Genomic DNA, 21137 nt, shown 5'->3' with positions numbered 1-21137 from the left:
TAGGTTCCCTATTTACCTCTCTTATTGTTTCTCTTGCTGAGAAAAAAACTTTTTAGTTTTAGTAAGTCCCATTTGTTTATTCTTGTATTTAACTCTAAAAAAAAAAAGTGGCATTTATACACAATGGAGTATTACGCAGCACTAAAAAACGACAATATCATGGAATTTGCAGGGAAATGGATGGCATTAGAGCCGATTATGCTTACTGAAGCTAGCCAATCCTTAAAAAACAAATGCCAAATGTCTTCTTTCATATAAAGAGAGCAACTAAGAACAGAACAGGGAGGAAGAGCAGGAGGAAAAGTCTAACATTAAACAGAGACGAGTGGGGGGAGAGAAAGGGAGGGAGAAGGGAAACTGTATGGAAATGGAAGGAGACCCTCAATGTTACACAAAATTACATATAAGAGTTTGTGAGGGGAAAGGGGAAAAAAACAAGGGAGAGAATTGAATAACAGCAGATGGGGTAGAGAGGGAAGATGGGAGGGGAGGGGGGATAGTAGGGGAAAGGAAAGGTAGCAGAATACAACAGTTACTAATAGGGCATTATGTAAAAATGTGGATGTGTAACCGATGTGATTCTGCAACTTATATTTGGGATAAAAATGGGAGTTCATAACCCACTTGAATCAAATGTATGAAAGATGATATGTCATGAGCTTTGTAATGTTTTGAACAAACAATAAAAAAAAAAAGAAAAAAAAGAAGTGAAGACAGAGGTCTCCACTTACCAGATACAATCTACACTGCAAAGCCACACCCTGACTCCCACCTCCTACAGCCACGCTCTATCACTTCAGTTACCACTCAGTTAATCCCTATGGGGGGTGGGGTTAATTCACTGATTAGGTTAAGGCTATAACCCAATCATTTCTCCTCTAAATCTTCTTGCATTGTCTCACACTTCAATTTTGGGGGACACCACATCTAAACCATAACATTTGTTTTGCTTTTCTTTTGGGATAATTTGGGTAAATTTGGGTCTTTTTTTTACATCTTGCAAAATTTTGCAAAACCTGTTCAATCCTTCTTCTACTAGCTTTCTGAATGCATGGAACCCAACTGCAGCAGCTGTTGTAGTATCTTTGTCTGCTGATTGGGCCGTCCATTCCGGGACAGTCTTGATTGGTGGCCTCTTCTTGTGGTTATAGTTTGATTTTCCTATTTCTCTGTACTCCTGGCAATTTTCTTAAAGGTGTCCCACACGGTGATTTTTCGTTTTGTTGGATGCTGGATACTTTTGTATTCGATGAATATTCTTAATTGCGTTGCTTAGAAACGCTTAATCTTTTCATGTCTTACTTTTGAAATATGCTAGGGAGAAGCCAGTCAGTATTAATTGTAGGGTCGATTTTTTCTCCCACTGAAGGGAAAATCGAGTCTTTCTACTAGCTAGTAGGGGCGAGCACTATGTCTAGAGACCTATGAGACCGCTAGCCCCTCAGGCAGGGCTTCTCCTGGCTCAGGCTTCTCCTCACAGTGTCCTATCAGTATGAAACTGAATACTCAAAGGGACCTCTGGAGGGGGCCAGAGTTCACCGATGGTGTGGCTCCACTCTCTAGGGCTCTGCCTGTTGTTGATTCACTGTCTCAGCCTCTCTGTGCTCTAAGCTTTGCCTCCTCATCCAAGGGGCTTTCTGACTCCCCCCAGCTCCTCTCTCCCTGCACCACCATCAGGAAGCCCACTGATGTCAGTAAATGTGTGCAACTGTGGGATTCAACACAGTGTGCTCTCTTTTAGAAATCAGTGTCCTGCCTCATGTGCAGAGAAGTGAATGTCATTGACTCCTTTATTTTGTCGTTTATTTAGTTGTTTCTGGTGGGACAGTAAATCCGTCCTTGTTCCTCCATCTTAGCCTAAAGCACCCAACGTGATCATTTCGTTTGTGGGAGCTTTGTTTTATTTCTCCTCCTTTAAATTGTTTAAAAAGATATTATTTTAGAGCATTTTTAGATTCACACACACCCAAAAAAAAACTGAGTAGAAGGTATAGAAGGTACAAAGATTTTTCATATGCCACATGCCATTGAAGGTGGAGATGAGACCATTTATGAATCTCCATCAATACATCATTACCTAGAGTCCACAGTTTACATTAGAGTTCTCCGTTGGTGTTGTGCATTCTATGGTGTGGGAAAATATAATGCCATGTGCCCTCTACTATAGTTCCATACAGAGCAGTTTCACGGCCCTAAACAACCTCTGTGCTCCTCCTGTTCACCCTCCCACCCATCTTTTCGCCATCTCCCGTCTCCAGTACGTCATGCAGCTGAAATCCTACAGCATGCAATTTTTAGATTGCCTTCTTGCAAATAGTAGTATGTGTTTAGGATTTCTCCATATCTTTTCATGACCTGATAACTCACTGTTTTGAATACTGAATAACATTTCACTGTTAGGATGTATCACCCTTTATCCATTCAACTACTGAAGGCACCTTGGCTGCTTTCAAACTTTAACAATTATGAAAGTGGCTGCTATAAACATTTGTGTGCAAGTTTTAGTGTGGACCTGATCTTTCAATTCCTTTGGGCAAATAACAGTAAAATTTCTATATCGTATGTTAAGCATGTAACCAGTTTTATAAGACAACATTTTCATTTTGAAATAAATATTATATCTTGTACACATCCCAACCCCCTTATGAGCTTCCAGTAGCATCCTCATTGCTATTAGGGTAAACAATAAAATATCTAATATACCCTTTAGGCCTGGCTTCCTGCTTCTTCACCTTGCACCTCTGTCTCAATGCTCATACCCTTAAGTGTGGTGCTTCTTCCTGATGGAGGTATTTTGCACACACTCCCCTCTGTTTAGATCATTGGACACTCAAGCTCTGCTCCCTTCCAAAATTAGCCTCTACTTTTCATTCAGACTTCACTTGGATTATTCCTACCATGGTGCATTTTTTTTTTAACACTTCTTCCCGAAGTCTAATGGATTACTTTACAGCATTACACTCTAGAAGCGATCTTTCCTCTCTTTGGTGTACTTTCTTCAATTCATAGATAGAAACTCAGTAGGATGATTATTGGGTTAGTAGCCATTGTCCCCATCAGACTACCAACTCATGAGAATCCCACTCCCGAGTTCACTTTGGCTGACCGTGATATTCTCGGTGCCTACAAATGTACTTAGAAAATATTTTCTGAATGAATGAATGAGTGAACGAATGGTTCTGCAGTTAGCAGTCCAAAGCAGAAAACTGAAATTTGAAGAATCAAAGTAGACAACCTCTGCAAAGTAGACCACATAGAGTAAGAAAAGAGAGAAAAAAAGAAAGAAAGAGAGAGAGCGGAAGGCTCAGCATTGGAACAGAAGGACTGTGAGCCAGCAAATTGAGGAAAGGCTAGTAAATGGGTGCTCCTTATGTCAACTCCTCAGGTGCTATCTCTGGAAGAACAAGTCATTTCTAGCTCAGTCTTTTCATGTTGCCCACAGTTTCCTCTGAGATGGTGAAAGCTGAAAGTTGAAAGCTGTGGTCAGGGATCAACCCGTGTGTCCTGCATGGTGAAGAGTGAAGGAAGGGCACCTTTACCTTCAAGAGTCTATGCCTGATTCTTGGCAAATAAAAAGAGGGCAGAAGATCTTCTTGAATCTGCTTCTTCTTGATTGCCTTTAGCATACAATGTTTGGGGGCAGCTTATTCTGTTTTCTGGGCTTTTCTTACAGTAGATTATCTCTAATGGCAGCAGAGATATCAACAGTGCAGCTTGCAGGAAAACATTGATCTGAACTGTGATTCAGCCCATGGAGTCTCTGAGCCCAGGACAGAGCTGTCTGTGAGCCAGAGCAGTTGACTGAGCACTCAGTGTTCTCAGAGGCTCCCTTTGGAAGACCAACACAGAAACCCAAGTTCTTTCCACAGATTTGCCTTTGCTTCCTTTGTGAAAGAAAATGACCCTTAGCTAAAATATAGACTTCATGGTGCAAGAAAAACAACATCTGGAGCCATCGCCAGAGGCAACATAGGCCTAGGCAGTCTGGGTCTGTCCGGTGGGGATCAACCCATGAGATCTGGCAAGTACTGTGCAAGCAGCCACCAGCAACATATGTTTACATGCTAATGAATGTCAGGATCATTTAGAATAAATTTGCATCCATCAAAGTCGACTGAGCAGAATGTATTTTTGTGTGTAAATGGCCCCTGGGATTCTGGGGAAGAACTTCAACTACATTACCCATTCAACTTCCAAGTCATCATAGCGGGAAAATGTGGGCAACATGAAAAGACTGGGCTAGAAATGACTTGTTCTTCCAGATGCCTGGAGTAGTCTTGTGATTACACAAAGGCTCATTCCTGACAGTTGTTTTGGAGGGTGAAGAGGAGTGGGAGCAGGTGAGTCATGAGGAGTGGGCCTTCCTTTGATGGAAGGATTAAGGGAGTTCCTGTAAGCACCTGGGTTAAATCTTCACTTAGTTTCCTGCTTATTTGGAGCAAGCCCTTCTATGAATCTCAGTTTCCTCATCTGTAAGTGGAATGTTTATCAGATGAGTTTTAAAGTTGCTGTATAACTCATGTGTTCAACATCAGTGTAAACTAACCATGGCATTTTAACAAGTTATAGAGATAATTAGGCTTATGCCAGGGCCACTTACGGTGCCCCACATAGGGGCCATTAAAAAGAGTCACTGGCAGCATTCTTTAGTGATAGATAGGGAGGGCTGAAGGGAAGCAAGAATCACCCCCCCACACACACACACCACTGTCTTTAGCAAGGGAAGGCCTCAGTGATCCAGGGAGGGAGGGAGCACCAGTAGAAGTTGTTGTGAGTGGGAGGAAGAGGAGGCCCAAGATGACCTTTTCCTCCTCTACCCTCCACCCCTCACCACCCACCTGTGAGGGACCCCAACCACAGACCTAGGCAAGGCAGCCAGATAGCTTCCCAGGTCCAGGGACCAGGAAAACACATTATAATCCAGGAAGTGTCTTGTCCCCCTTCCAGCTTCAAAACACAGTTCACTGGAAGAATTTTGATGGGAATATCAGAAAACACAATCAGGGAACCCGTATCTCCTCCACCAGATCTTGCATGTGATTTCATCCTTTGCAGCACTCAGGACTGAGGTCAGGGATTATGGTGAGGTAGAGTGGACCTGGTCTGCAAGGTCCCTCAGCCCTCCAGCCTGCAGGGCCTGATGTCTCCTCCCTGATTTCTGTTGCTTTCTCTGCTGTCAAATCATCATGACCATTTTCTGGATTTTCATCGCTCCACTCCTTTTTCACAAAGACTGTATTACAAGCAGGAAAGTGCATGCCAATTAGAACTCTAAAGTGCATGCCAATTGGAAAAGGGCAACCAGCTTCAAGAAAGAGCTAAGAACTTTCTCCTAAGGAACTGGCATGAGCCTTGATGATGTGGATTTTGAGACCCTGTCTTCTGTGAGCTGATTTGTATCTCCCAAATTCCTAATGTTGAAGTTCCAACACCCAGAAACTCAGAATGTGACTGCATTGGGTCCAACCCAACATGACAGTATCTTTTTGAGAAGAGAAGATGAGGACACAGGACACACAAAAGAAGACCATGTAAAGACACAGGGAGAAGACAGACGTCTCCAAGTCCAGGACAGAGGCCTCAGGAAAAGAACAACCCTGCTCACACCTGGACCTCAGCCTCCAGAACTGTGAGACAATGAGTCTCTGTTCTTTGAGCCCCAAACTATGGTACCTTGTATGACATCCCAGCAAGGGTAACTTACCATCTTAGGTGCTCAGAAATTCCATTTGCTGATTTTCGTCTTCCTGGTAGTGCTTTAGGTGACCCCTGGAAGACTGGAATGTGGCTGCTTGTTAGAGAGGGTGCTGGTGGTCTAGTAAAGACCCTCACAGACATGAGCAGACACTTGGAGGACATGAGGAAGCAGAGGAAGAGTCCGGAAACCCTGTAGCATAGATCGCTACGTACTTACCTCTTGAACAATAATTCACTTTGAGCTTGTCCCTTCTGTTGCATGACATGTTTTGGACTAGGGTTGTTACAAATCTAGACTAAAGTTATTTTTCCAGCCATAGTGTCTATTCTGACTCTTAGCCCAACTCCCTCTTATAGTTTCATCCAAAGAGCAAACTCCCCTGGCTTTCCAATAGAGGTGCTTACATTCCCTCTATTTCAACCACTGAGGGTCTCTGGGTGATTCCTTTATACTACCTACATATTTCTGCTTATTTGTTTCTTAGTTAATTTGGTCAATACAAAGTCTTTTCTACTATAACCTAAGAAGCAGGGACCATGTGTGATTTTTCACCAGAAAGCCCAGGCCCCTAACTCAACACCTACCACATAGGGGTTAATAATTATTTGTCATGTTTGTTAAACAAATAAATGGAAGCTATCTTTAAAAAGTGAGTGGTTTGACATTCCAATATACAGCCTATCAACTTGCTAATACTTGTTCATACTTCATCTACATAAGTAAAGAAAGCACTTGATGGGTTATAGATTTCATAAGATTTCATTGGATGTCACTGAATATATGAGCATTAGCAAGCACTCTCCAAATTTCCACAGGTGTTTCTCTAGTTTGGGCTTCTATCTCAGTGCATGAAAATGTCCATCTTCTCCTTCCTCTGTGCAGTGGTTCAGAGCTCAGATTTCATTTTCATACCCACAATTAGTAAGATTCACATTCTAGAAGAAAGCTAAATTGTTCATTTGTGTTAACTCAGCACTAGGGACCCATAACCTCACTGAAAGAAAGAAAAGCTACATTTAGTCTTTTCAGAATGAGCCCTCAGCTGCTGCTTACAGAATAAGCCTACACCTTAGGGATCCAAGCCTCTTATTTAAACACACAGAAATTTCAGAAAAATCACTCTTCCCATCTAAACATATGAAAATATGATACCATTTTAACTCTTAAATCTTGGGGGGGGGATAGAGAAAAAAATAGATGGATGATAAGTTGATCCATCAACTGATCTCAGTTTTCACTTGATTCCAAGACTAAAATTTATTTTAAGAACTTTTGCTCACCAAATCAAGATTAAAAGCATAACAGACAGGGACTTTCTGTTTTCACCCCATTATGCAATAATTTGGATATGCATATGCATAAACCTTCATGCTATGGAATGAGTATTAGATCATTTTGACGACTTAGAAGGGCTGTATATAGCAAGGCTTAAGGATGTAAAAGTTCACAACATTGTCTTCTTTATCCAAAATGTATGATTTCAAAGAAAACATAACTAAAATCATTTGTTCCTCACTTACATTGCTTTCTCTTACTTCATTTTCTACCTTTAACACTCCTTTCAATCTATACAGCTCAACACAACCCATGCTAGGATTGCTATTCTGTTTATATAATAAGTGGGGATGTTTTTCTCTGATGAAAATAGTTTTCCATACTCTTAAGCAATTGAGTTTTTTTGCTATATCTGAAGTTGCAAAAACTGAACGCTAATCTCTGAAATTAAGTGTATTTGGCTGTAATTCAATTTAAAAAGAAAAAGGAAGGAAGGAAAAAATGAGGAACTTAGGAAAGAAGGAATGGATGGTCGGAAGTTTCCCAGAAGTCCTGCAGGATAATTGCCAAATCTACTGAAAATGCAGTTATGGGCATGTTCAATGTCTGAGATGAGAAGTTGGCTTTACAGTTTGAATCTGTAAATGATGGTCCTGTATATTTCATCAGCAAGTTACAAAGCCAGTTTCAAGGCCAGAACTTTCTGCCTGTGAGACAAGTCATGCTTCATGAGCCTCCCAACTCAGCACAGAGGGAGGGAGGTCAGGACAGTGCATTCTGATGGGGCAGGAAGACAGACGAGCTAAACAAGCATAGGAGCTGCTGTTCACTGTGCCTGTGGGAATGACCTGGCCACCAGGACCAGGTACCCATGTAAAAATGTCCCTCAGAACTGGATTAAAATTGGCTAGAACTCTCAAATCAAATCAAGCAGGCAGATGTGTGATTCTACACTAACATCAGTGCATAGAGGGGTCTAAATTCTGTCACAACAACACACATGCACCCCTTGTCAGATTGCCCATAATGATACCTTGGAAGGGCATTTGCCTAAAAGTGATTACAACCAAACCAAGGAGCCTGAAGGATCCGGCAATCACTGCTGAGCGGAATGCATGTCACTTTGCATCAATCGGCATGATGAATCTTTTACATAATGTGAATCGCTGTCTAATTGTGACGCTGATTGCACCTACCATCTTCAGTGTGCTCAAAGCTCCCCCCAGTCATTGGAGAAGTAAGGGAATGAGAAGAAAATTACAAAGAATTGAGCTTTTATATGCCATGAAAGGAAAAGGAAACTACCACTCATGAAATCAAAGTGGATAAATCTGATGGATAAAGGAAGAGAAAGCCCCTGGGGCTGAAGGTAGGTGTAAGGCATGACATGACAGAGAAGCAAAGCATCTTAACCATCCACTCATATACAACCTTCCTAGAGGCCATGCCTGCTAAGTGACACAGAATAAAGGAAACAACACAGATGTAAGTGTCCAGCAAACCTGGATTTAAACCACTGATTCTCAGAAGGTTTCCCTTATCTCGCCTTTTTGTCTAGATTAAATGGGATTTTATAAGGCACAAACAAGAATGTTTTATAAGGCACAAAACAACAGTTTTGACTGTTTCCCTACAAGAATGATCTACACTAAACAAATGTTAATTATAATACTTTCCCTCTTTGAAAAGTAATTCTGCTTATGAACCAAGGAGTCAGAGGATCAAACACAAATTCACAATGCATCTCCTAATCATGCAAACTCCAACTCCCTGACTTCATCCCTCCCACCTCCTATGCTCTTTAGTACACCTGGTACTTCCCCTGAGATCAGCCTCATCAGGACCACAGGTGGTGAGTACCCCTGAGCTCTAATGTGGGATAGGAAAGGCTTGCCTACAACAAAACCTAGACTCATCATGATCAGTTTGAGTAACAGTAAGGCCTCCAAAACCAAAAGCAGTTACCTGGAAGGAAAACAACTTCACAGAGGAACGTAGCAGAACATCCTGCCATAGGAATTCCTTCTGATGGGAGGTCCTGGCTGGTACCAAGATATCCCTAGTGATTCAGATCGTGTCCTGTTGCTAAGGACTATATGCACAGGTAGGGTGCTATAATAAATTATTTGAGGCCACTGGCTGCCATGGAGAGGTGTCATGTTTGGTGACTCAAGTCCCTTAAAGGAAGGACTCCTGTCTAGCTGCAAAGGGGGAGAGGGGTGCTAGGCAATCCTTTAGTGATGAGCTCCATTGGAATATCTGAGGAAGCCACAACAGAGACCAGCATCCCGTCCACACACTGGGAACACTGCCTGGCAGCATCACCCATGATTCCCCATGAGTGAGCTAAGGTTTGTTCATTTCTCATAGCCATGTCTCCCTGCTCTCCTCCTTCCACCGTCCTTTTATGATATTAATCCCAAACTCAGCATCTAGCTGCGACAGTCAATGATCAGTGTTACTTTGCAGTTTAGATTGTTTCTCTACAGAAGGCTGAATGGGAAATACTAAAATCAGCCAGACCCTGTCTCTATGATAATAACAAGCCTGAAAGAGGCTAATGAAAATGTGAATCTACGTTTCCATCTCATAGCAGAATACGGCCCAGCATTTTATAGTTGGCTTTGCACTCTGCACTACTCATGGTCAACATCTGTCGGGACAAGCAACAAAGGCTGGAAAATAGATTAGCTTTCATTATAAATCTGGGTGGCCACTGGATTTAAAGGAAGCATTCAGAACCATCTTCTCATCATGGCAGAGAATCTAATAATCTGTCCGAAAAAAAATATATAAGCTAGAACATGATAGCAGCAATTTTATTACAAAAGAGTAAGATTCCACATCCATTTATGGACTACCTATGTGCACAGGCATGGATCCCTACCAGGGACACATGCAGAATGCCCATGCCAAGGCCCAATGTCCACCATATATGTCAGCAGACTATCACCAGGATAGCATGAAATCGATATTTAAATGATATTTAAATTTTTTTCTATTTGAATTTTAAAAATAAAAATATTGTACCATTTGTATTTTCATCTTTGCTGAGTTATGCATATTTTCATATATTTTATGTATTTTGAAGAAAGTTTAAAAAGATCATGTTAAGTGATGCAAAAATGTACAGAGGTGAGATGATCAGATTATAAAAGCTGGCAGATTAGGAATTTCAGTGGATTTCTGGGTAGTAATTGCCGGCAGGTGGGCATGGCTGGAGAAAGTGATTCACTGGGGAGGTGCCCTGGGGATTACATCTTGTCCCTGTTCCTCTCTGCTTTCCTCTGCCATGATGTTCTTCCTCATCTCAGGCCCAGAGCAATGGAGCCAGCTGACCATGAACTGTATCTCTGAAATCCTGAGCTCAAAATGCTTTTCCTCCTCTAAGTTGTTCTTGTCGGGTATTTTGGTCACAGTTTCAAAAGTTGATGAATACAGTGACCATTGCCTGGTTTTCCTTGAAGGGAGCCATTGTCTACATATTTAAGCCCTCCCTCATACTTCCCTGATTCTCTTACTTCCTGTGAAAAATCTAAGGCGTGTGTTCAGGTGGACCTAAAAAGAAAACACCCCCCCCAAAAAAACCAGAAATTATTCTGTATCTCATTAAAATTGAGAAAAATCTGAGTTGTTTTTAGATTTTAAAAAATCTCTGCATGTTAACAGGCTTTTAAATACAGTACATCTTCTATTGATCCTATTGGTATTAAGGAATTAGAGTTTAACAGAGTGCTTAAATGTGTCTTAACTACAGATAACAAAGAGAGGAATTTGGCTAGTTTTACTCAGGACAAATGTGGTTAACTCATGTTTTAGCTTAATTTCCCCAGTGACTGAGCAAAATAAAGGCACAGCCATACCCTTCATGTTCTCTGAAGAACAAATTTTTTCACTTTTTCCTATATCAATAGGCTGAGAACTTATCAAATCTTCAAGTTCTTTTTTCTTTCTGCTCACCAATCCCTTCAAGTTCTCTCTCCCTTCACATGGAGTGGTAAGAAGAAACCCATTCCTTCAACACTTTACTTAGAGGTCTCTTCAGCTAAATCTCCAACTTCATCCTTTAAAAGTTCTACCTTCCACAGACACAAAAACATGTTTGAAACAACTTCTTTATCACTAGATAGCCATTCCTCCAGTTTCCAATAACCACATTTCTTCTGAGACCCCATTTCTGCCAACATAATGTTCATAGAAATATATGCATTCATTAACATGATGGAAGTTTTTTTTCTTTCTTAGCCTTCACCCAAATTGCTTTTAACATCTGTATTTCTACAAGGAATCCCTTCACAGCAGTTTAGACATTTTGCAGCAGTATCTCAAAACATTTCCAACCTCTACCCATTACCCAACTTCAAAGCTGCTTCCACATTTTAAGGGTTTTTTTTACAGCAGAGCCCAATATCCCAGGACCAAAATTTGTATTAGTCTGCTCAGTCTACCATTGGGTTGCTAAATAAACAAACATTTATGTTTTAAACCTGTGGAAGTAGATTTAAAAGGCCAAGGTCAGTGTACTGGCATGATCAGTTTCGGGTTTACAGATGATCATCTTCTTGCTGTATCCTCACATGCTATAGAAAGGACGACGGCTCTCAGATCTCTCTTCTTATAAAAGCACTAATGCAGTCAGATTAGAGCCCCTTTCTATGTCTTGATATAGCCCTAATTACTTTCTTACTACAAATACAGCCACATTGGGAGGGGACAGAACTGCAGTAAATGAAGGGGGGGTGCACATGCGTTTCACCATTATAGCCCATCGCTGTGTCATCTTGGATACATCAGCTAATACCTCTGAATCTGTCAATAATGCCACTCTGTTCTTTCCCCCAAGGCTTTCTATGAGGATCAAATTAAATATAAATGAAGATGCTTTGCAAACTATTTGTACCTGTTCAAACATTAGCTAAAGAAGAAAAAAGAAGAATGTGAGATGGAAATTCAATGTAAGGAGTGTAAAACACCCTGGACTAGAATCATTTATTAGCTGTAATTTTTCTGCACTTCTCTTTTAGAAGAGAAAAAAACATAAATAACAAATGACTATAAAAGAGAAATCACATTTTTGTAAAGAATCTAGGGTAACAGCATGAATTCTCCTTGGTCAATTTCCCACATTTCCTACCAGACAATGAAAAATGAGGTCAGACTCTCATTGAAATTGTAACAATAACAACAAGTTTCATGAGGTTGACAGTGGACCGAATCCTTTTTAAAGAGTTTTGCAACCTAGATTGAGTTCAGAGGCTGCTTCTGTCTAATGAGGAAATACAGCTCACCCCGACATTTCACACCTTCAAAGTTCTCATGAGATTCAGTTAAACCTAGCTTAATTGTGTTACTATGTGTCACATGAAAGAAAAAAGAAACCATCTGTCTATGTTAACAAACATACTTTCTGTTTTCAATTGAGGCTGCTTCTTAGATAATCCCCTACTGGTCTAAGGACCCCTTCCATTATCAACTTTACTTATTCAGTGAGAATATATCAGAAACGTTCTTATTCCTGGGAGTCTTCCATCTTTCCCTCTAGAGACAAGCCCTGGTAGATCAGAGGTGAGAAAGGAAATGATTGTTCAACCCTATATTTTAGACTAAGAACATGGGGTAAGATTATTTTTTCGTAAGACCAATAAAGCAGAACAAATGTTAGGTGTGAATATGAAGTATGTACTGTGAGCTCCCTCAAATTCAGGCAAATTGCCTACATAGTCCTTGTTCTCTCCTAGTCCAACTTAGAGAAATTGTGTCCTTGTTGGGATTGTCACTTTCACTAACATAGAATAATGTTTTTCTTTAAGAGAATGTGATTGAAATAAGAACCTGAAAAAAGTCCTGTTTTGCACACCTCTTCTTATTTTTTTCAAATTTCATATTATTCACTAGAAAGCCAAATTGATCAGAGGTTCTCAGCTTGGGGTGAGCACGGGGAAAGAGGAAAGAGAACCCTACAGAAGCACGTGCCTCCTGGATGGAACAAAGATCCAATCATCTGATAGTAAATCCTCCCTCTGGAACATCCCATTAGCAGATGTACAGGGTGAAGAAGAAAGTGGAGAAACTGTGAAATGTCATCAATCCTACAGATAATTTAATGATTTCTACCCCCTCAGCAGCCATGCAAACTTCCCCCACCCCCTCACCCCCATCCACCTCCCCACCCCCCCATCCACCTCCCACCACCACCCCCACCACCCCCATCCACCTCCCACCACCACCACCACCACCCCATCCACCTCCCACCACCACCCCCACCCCCCCATCCACCTCCCACCACCACCCCCACCCCCCCATCCACCTCCCACCACCACCCCCACCCCCCATCCACCTCCCACCACCACCCCCACGCCCCCATCCACCTCCCACCACCACCCCCACCCCCCCATCCACCTCCCCACCCCCCATCCACCTCCCACCACCACCCCCACCCCCCATCCACCTCCCACCACCACCCCCAACCCCCATCCACCTCCCACCACCACCCCCACGCCCCCATCCACCTCCCACCACCACCACCACCACCCCCCCATCACCGCGCCTCACAAGAGTATATTATAAAAAGGAAGAAGCAAGGAAAGGAGAATTGGGGGAGGGGAGGAGGAGGAAGGAGGGCAGGTTGGCAGGCCAGCCTGGGAAGAAGTATTCATATTGATGTGGCCTCTGCTTGCTCTCATCCCTCACAAGGGTCTCACACGTCCTTGAAAGGAAAAATCCATCTACACAAGCCCCACCTCCCTGTCTTCCAGCAGCTCAGGAGTATTGTTTGTGATTTGCTTTCTGGAGCCCAAAGGCTTGCCATGCTCCCTGAGAAAGTTTTGAAAGAGGGAAGGATTTGTGGATAGACATCATAAGATTTTACGTAACCTGTGTCTGAAGAAAAGAAACTGTATAACAAAGCAGAGAGGGCTCCAAGCCACGTTGAAACCCAATTTTCCAACTCCTCAATCACTTCAAGCTTCCCAAATGTGGCCTTGGCTTCCTAGAACACCCTGGAGACACGCTGAACTGAAGGGCAGGCTCAACAAGAGGGAGGCTGATAAGAGAGTCTGGGGAATGTCAGAGTCCACCCACATGGACGACTGTCCACTGGATTCAGGGTAAGGCAAGTGAGGCCTAGCCTGGTGGCTCCAGAAGAGCACTGTCATCGTGATGAATTATATTTTCATGCATTATTATTTAAAATCAAAGCTAATGCAAAAAAAAAAATTATGATTTAAAAAGTCCAAATTTTCAAAAAAGGATCCAATGGTTCTGTGTAGAGCCAAATTGGGGGCTATGACAAAAGTAATGTGCTCCCTAAACACATACTTTTATGAATTGTTTAATAGTTAATATTTTTCTTTTTTCTTTTTTAAATTTTTTTATTATTGGTTTTCAAAACATTACAAAGCTCTTGACATATCATATTTCATACATTTGATTCAAGTGGGTTATGAACTCCCATTTTTACCCCGTATACAGATTGCAGAATCACATCGGTTACACATCCACGTTTTTACATAGTGCCATACTAGTGACTGTTGTATTCTGCTGCCTTTCCTATCCTCTACTATCCCCCCTCCCCTCCCCTCCCATCTTCTCTCTCTACCCCATCTACTGTAATTCATTTCTCTCCCTTGTTTTTTTTCCCTTTCCCCTCACTTCCTCTTGTATGTAATTTTGTATAACCATGAGGGTCTCCTTCCATTTCCATGCAATTTCCCTTCTCTCTCCCTTTCCCTCCCACCTCTTGTCCCTGTTTAATGTTAATCTTCTTCTCATGCTCTTCCTCCCTACTCTGTTCTTAGTTGCTCTCCTTATATCAAAGAAGACATTTGGCATTTGTTTTTAGGAATTGGCTAGCTTCACTAAGCATAATCTACTCTAATGCCATCCATTTCCCTGCAAATTCCATGATTTTGTCATTTTTTAGTGCTGAGTAATACTCCATTGTGTATAAATGCCACATTTTTTTTATCCATTCATCTATTGAAGGGCATCTAGCTTGGGTTCCACAGTCTAGCTATTGTGAATTGTGCTGCTATGAACATAGATGTAGCAGTATCCCAATAGTACACTCTTTTAAGGTCTTCAGGGAATAGTCTGAGAAAGGCAATAGCTGGGTCAAATGGTGGTTCCATTCCCAGCTTTCCCAGGAATCTCCATACTGCTTTCCAAATTGGCCACAACAATTGGCAGTCCCAACAGCAATGTACAAGTGTACCCTATTCCCTACATCCTCGCCAGCACTTGTTGTTGTTTGACTTCATAATGGCTGCCAATCTTACTGGAGTGAGATGGTATCTTAGGGTGGTTTTGATGTGCATTTCTCTGACTGCTAGAGATGGTGAGCATTTTTTCATGTACTTGTTGATTAATTGTATGTCCTCCTCTGTGAAGTGTCTGTTCAGGTCCTTGGCCCATTTGTTGATTGGGTTATTTGTTTTCTTATTGTTTAATTTTTTGAGTTCTTTGTATACTCTGGATATTAGGGCTCTATCTGAAATGTGAGGAGTAAATATTTGTTCCCAGGATGTAGGCTCCCTATTTACCTCTCTTATTGTTTCTCTTGCTGAGAAAAAACTTTTTAGTGTGAGTAAGTCCCATTTGTTGATTCTTGTTTTTAATTCTTGTGCTATGGGTGTCCTATTAAGGAATTTGGAGCCCGACCCCACAATATGTAGATCGGAGCCAACTGTTTCTTCTTTCAGGCACAGAGTCTCTGATTTGATATCAAGCTCCTTGATCCATTTGAGTTAACTTTTGTGCATGGCAAGAGAAAGGGATTCAGTTTCATTTTGTTGCATATGGATTTCCAGTTTTCCCAACACCATTTGTTGAAGATGTTATCCTTCCTCCATTGCATGCTTTTATCCCCTTTGTCAAATATAAGATAATTGTAATTTTGTGGATTGGTCTCTGTGTCCTCTATTCTGTACCATTGGTCCACCCGCCTGTTTTGGTACCAGTACCATGCTGTTTTTGTTACTATTGCTCTGTAGTATAGTTTGAAGTCTGGTATCGCTATACCACCTGAATCACTCTTCCTGCTTAGAATTGCTTTTGCTATTCTGGGTCTTTTATTTTTCCATATGAATTTCACGATTGCTTTATCTATTTCTACAAGAAATGCCATTGGGATTTTTATTGGCATTGCATTAAACCTATAGAGAACTTTTGGTAGTGTCACCATTTTGATGATGTTAGTTCTTCCTATCCATGAACAGGGTATATTTTTCCATCTTCTAAGATCTTCTTCTATTTCTCTCTTTAGGGTTCTGTAGTTTTCATTGTATAAATCTTTCACCTCTTTTGTTAGATTAATTTCCAAGTATTTTTTTTTGAGGATATTGTGAATGGGGTGGTTTTTCTCATTTTCATTTCAGAAGATTTGTCACTGATATACAGGAATGCCTTTGATTTATGCATGTTGATTTTATATCCTGCCACTTTTGCTGAATTCATTTATTAGCTCTAGTATTTAAGCTCATTGAACAATACTGAAAAGTTTAAAAATAGGTATGTGAAACTCAGTGTTTTTTCCAGTTCAAATGTTCATTTACATCAAACCAAAGCTTATTGTGATATTTTCTGATCTTGATGAAAACAAACTCATCAATAATATTTTTTAAATCTACTTATTTTGTTACATCATTGCCATGTCCGACAATTTCTCTGGGTCTGGTAGCAATCATAAAATGTTTAATTAACATTAACTTAATGAATGTCTTCTAAGGATACTACTGTGACTCAGATTGATAAAAAGCATCCTCAAGGCCACTTCTAGATTGGGATGAAATGTCACTAAGAAAAGCTCAAAAATCACTATAGAAAGCAAGAAAGATGTGGATTGTATCTAACCGATTATGACATTGTAGGCTGCTTAAGACCAACTATTTTAAATGAAATCTGTCCAGAACATAAATCATCAGAACATTTCAGAGCTTAGTCAGTGGCTGCTTTTTGAAAATCAGGTGTATTCATTTAGAATAATGTTTTTTGGTTAAAAATTCAAAATTTTAAGACAGTTTGTTTGATTTTACATTTCTCCATTTCAAGTATTAAATTAGAACATTTATAATCTCCTGAATTTCACTTCTATATCCACTTTTCCCATAGTAATTAATATCTCATCCAGTGATTCAAACATTTCCATTTTCTTTACCCTTCCTTTTCATTCATTTTCAAATTCATGAGGAATATTCATGTTTTTTGCTAATGCTTTGAATCCATCCAACATAATTTCAAAGGTACTTTCTCCCATTTGCTTTAATGCATAGGCTCAGTTAAAAGCAAGGTAAAGATGGAAAGAAGCTAATTTTGGAAATATTATTGATAACTTTGCTTCCTTTAAAGCCAAGAAGGAAGAGTTATAATAAATTTTGATGTAGGTATAAGATTTTTTTCAAAGGAACGTTGTAAGCTTTTTAATTTTCAATTTTTGTTCCCCTACTTTAATGTTATGGAAAAAGAACTAACTATTGAAAACTACATTGATGGGGTACAATTGCCCATGTGTATCTCAGGGATTGGTTCCAGTACCTGCCCTGTCCCCCAAATTCCACAGATGCTCATGTCATTTACATGAAATGCTGCAGTACTTCAGTATTTATATAAGACCTATGCACATCCTCCCATATGCATTAAATTATATCAAGATTACTTAAAATATCTGATACGGTGTAAATAATATGCTTAATGTTTAATTTAAGCTGTACTATTTAGGAAATAATTGCAAGAAAAAAAGTTCATGCCTTTCAGGACAGATATATTTTGGTGAGGAGTAAATAATTTTGATCTGTGATTGGCTAAAAGGACAGATGTGGAGTCGACCCATATGGAAGAACCCACCTTTCCTATCCACTCAGGCTATAGTATGGTTCTTTAAGGTTCCCTAGCCATCATTAGTGACATACACAGGCCTTGGCTCTGAGGCTTGAAGCTTCTGTGTCCTGGGTGAAGGCTGAGCTTGTGGTACATAAACCAAATGCCCCTTTTCTCTGCAACCATTATAGAGTGCCCCAGATGCTCAAATCTGGACTTTCTCTTCTTTGCTTTTATCTTCTTCTCTCCTTCTCCACTCTCCAGCCTTCAAATTGCAAAGTAGTGAGGAGAGAGTCATGAGAGGAAAGAGGGGTTCTAAACTCCTGCCTTTCCTTTAAAAGGAAGTCATCCTGTCTTACGAGATGCTGGTCCTAGACTCAAGAGTCAGCCTCCTGGCCTCCTGGCCCAGTTCTACCACTTTATTTCCCTCTGATCTTTGGTGCCCTCATTTTCACATCATTAAAAAAAAAAATACAAATAAAACCCCTGCCTCGTAGGGTTGCTCTGAGGATTAAAGGAACACAATTTAAACAAGTTCCTAGTTCATATAAGCCCTGTGCAACTTGACCCATTCTTGCCATTATGGATACACCTGCAGGCAGGAAGTACTCCTGTAGCTTCACACACCTGTCAGCCTCAGCTGCACCCACCTATTAGGTTGGGGCCCTCTCAGCCTTCTCACTGGCCGGTGAAAAGCCACTTACTGCTTCATGGATGCTGCCAGAAGGCAGAGATGCCTCTACCAGGGACAAGAGACATCATTGATCATGGTGCAAGCAGGACCATGTGTGGGCATATCTATGGAGGCCCCTTGCCAAGTCCCAAGGATGACCCAGGTGGAGCAGATGCTGAATCACAGCTGGGATCCTGAGATTGGGAATCCACTGTTTTTATAGCAGGTAGTAAGCAAGTCCGTCATTTTCTAGGCACAAGGGGGAGACATTACTGCATCTCTCAGAGTGAGTAGCTGCAGAAACATAGCCTTGAGAACAGTGTGGCCAGAGCTTAGAAGTGTCCAGAAGGACATGTGTGAGCAGAGGAGACCCACAGAAGGCTGCCCTTACTGCACAGTCACACCAAAGATCAACAGTCTCTACCGTCCCTGGACACCCAGGGCTTTTGTAATGTAAAATACTTTCATTGGATCTAATTCTCCCTACAGTGTAGAGAATTGATATATTGTCCCTCCTGGATAGAAGTAATGGTTTTTCAAATCTGAAGGAATGAATAATAACCACAGAATGAATCTCTAATGGTGTAGTTTCATGCCTCATGACCCGTGAGGGAAAAAGAAGCTTAGTGGACCATTTCTTGAGTCTAATCCTTCATGAATTAATGAAGGGAAAAGATATTGAATGATCTGAGTGGGGGAAGGGCTGGCTATGGTGAGAGCCAGAAAAAAAAAAACAGCTCAACTTGCTGGACTAGTTTCCCTAGAGATGCTGCAACAAATTGCCATATGCTGAAGTCTAAAAACCACAGGCGTTTAGCCTCACACAGTTCTGGAGTCTGGAAGTCCAAAATCAAGGCTTCCTTCTGGAAGCTTCCAGAGAGACTCTGTTCCTTGACTTTCAGATACATCATTCCAATCTGTCCATCCATCCTTCCTGGGGCATTCTGCCCTACATTTTTCTGTCTTTTCAACTTTTCTATCTGTTTCAAGAACATCTGTCATTAGATTTAGCATCCACCCTAATCTGACATGAGCTCATTTTAACATCCTTACCTCAGTTATATCTGCAAAGACATTTATTCCCATAAAGTTGAATTCTGAGGTTCTGATGGACATATCCTCTGGGAGCCATCGGTCATCCCACTGTGTTTGACAACCGAGTCTGGAAGCCGGAACGATACATACCAATCCTTGAAGGGACCTGACTGAAGCAGGCTTCCTCTTCCATCCCCATCATCAAGCCCTGAAGAGACGTTACAAGGTGGAGGCAGAAGGTCCAACCATGGACAGGGACCCTGCTGGATGCTGGTTAGGACATAAAGGAGGAATGATCACCATGGGGAAAACCCTTTGACAGGAAACCACCAATCCACCACCATCTCAGCTTCTCCCTCAACCTTCTTGACAAGGGCCCAGTTAGCCGTCACTTCTTCTAATACATTCTTCTAGGGCTTCACTACTTCCCTGGTATTGCCCCCCAAATGGCACCAGTAAGAAAAAAATAAACGTAATTAGTAAGAACCCAATTTCAGTCATGATTATAGGGCAACATATGAAGGTTTTGTAAGGTGATTACCCAGAATGAAGACTCAGCTCATTTTAGCACATAAGATTATATATTTGCTGACAAATATTCGTGACTGACAAACTCCCACTGGTAATTCTTTAAAAATGGTCACAAGACACCTTGCTGTATCCCCACACTCCCTGCACCCCAGGGGAAACATCTTGGAGACCAGAGGCAAGACCACAGTCACAGCTTTGCAAGTGACAATCTGTCTTCTCCTGAGCAGATTCTTGACTACCAGCTGTCAGAAGTCAGATGTTCACACAGATCATACAAGTCTGTTGTCTTCCTCGTCCCAAGTTAAACAGCAGTGATGCCCCTGCTAAGGGGGCAAGGGCAGAGAGCAAGTGTCTCACCTGTGTCTCCACCCTCCTAGCTGATCCCCTCCTCTGCTCCCTTGCTGCAGTAGGTCATTGTCAACTCTAATGCTTTCTATCTAAGAAATAATGGTCCAGTTCTAGCCCTCAGGTCTGTACCAAGGAGGCACTTATGCCACTTAGAGAGCAACAAGGCCTGTAGTTGGTAGAAGATGCCTTTTGGTAAAAGAGTAACTAAGCTGTGAGACACAAGCACTGATAATTATGGCACAAAGGATTAAGGCCAAGTCAGTACACAGCCACGATGGTTTTTAAGCCCAAATGTGTACTGTCAGCATGAAGGACCTCCTGTCCCATTTGGGACATAAATAGAAGTGACTACACTGGGCAATTTGCAAGCCACCTTAGACAGTGTGCTGCTTCCCCTGAGTGAACTTAGGGCCATACACGTGCAATAGGAAATTATTCTCCAAGTGACTGACAGTGCCACCAACTTCTATGACACCACCACCAATTCCTATGACACTGACACCAATTCCAAAGGTCAAATTACCTAAAAACTAATGGAGATGTGACAATACCACTGAGTCAAAATAGAGTCCACCCTTGGTTTGGTGCCTGCTGTGATAAATAGAAAGATTTTGCCACCCTTATGTCCACCCTCGTGCTTTCACCTCTGAGTCACAGAGGTAGGAGGGGTCACGTGAGCATTGCCCAGCTTGCTCCTCTGGATCAGATGTATAGGGCACCATTCTGGATGCAAGGGGCATCTTGTCTGTGACCCTGCCACTGGAC

Source organism: Urocitellus parryii, chromosome 9, assembly GCF_045843805.1.
Source record: "Urocitellus parryii isolate mUroPar1 chromosome 9, mUroPar1.hap1, whole genome shotgun sequence".
Classification (NCBI taxonomy): domain Eukaryota; kingdom Metazoa; phylum Chordata; class Mammalia; order Rodentia; family Sciuridae; genus Urocitellus; species Urocitellus parryii.
The sequence above is the reverse complement of the archived record's forward strand: the minus strand, read 5'-3'. Positions refer to the sequence as shown.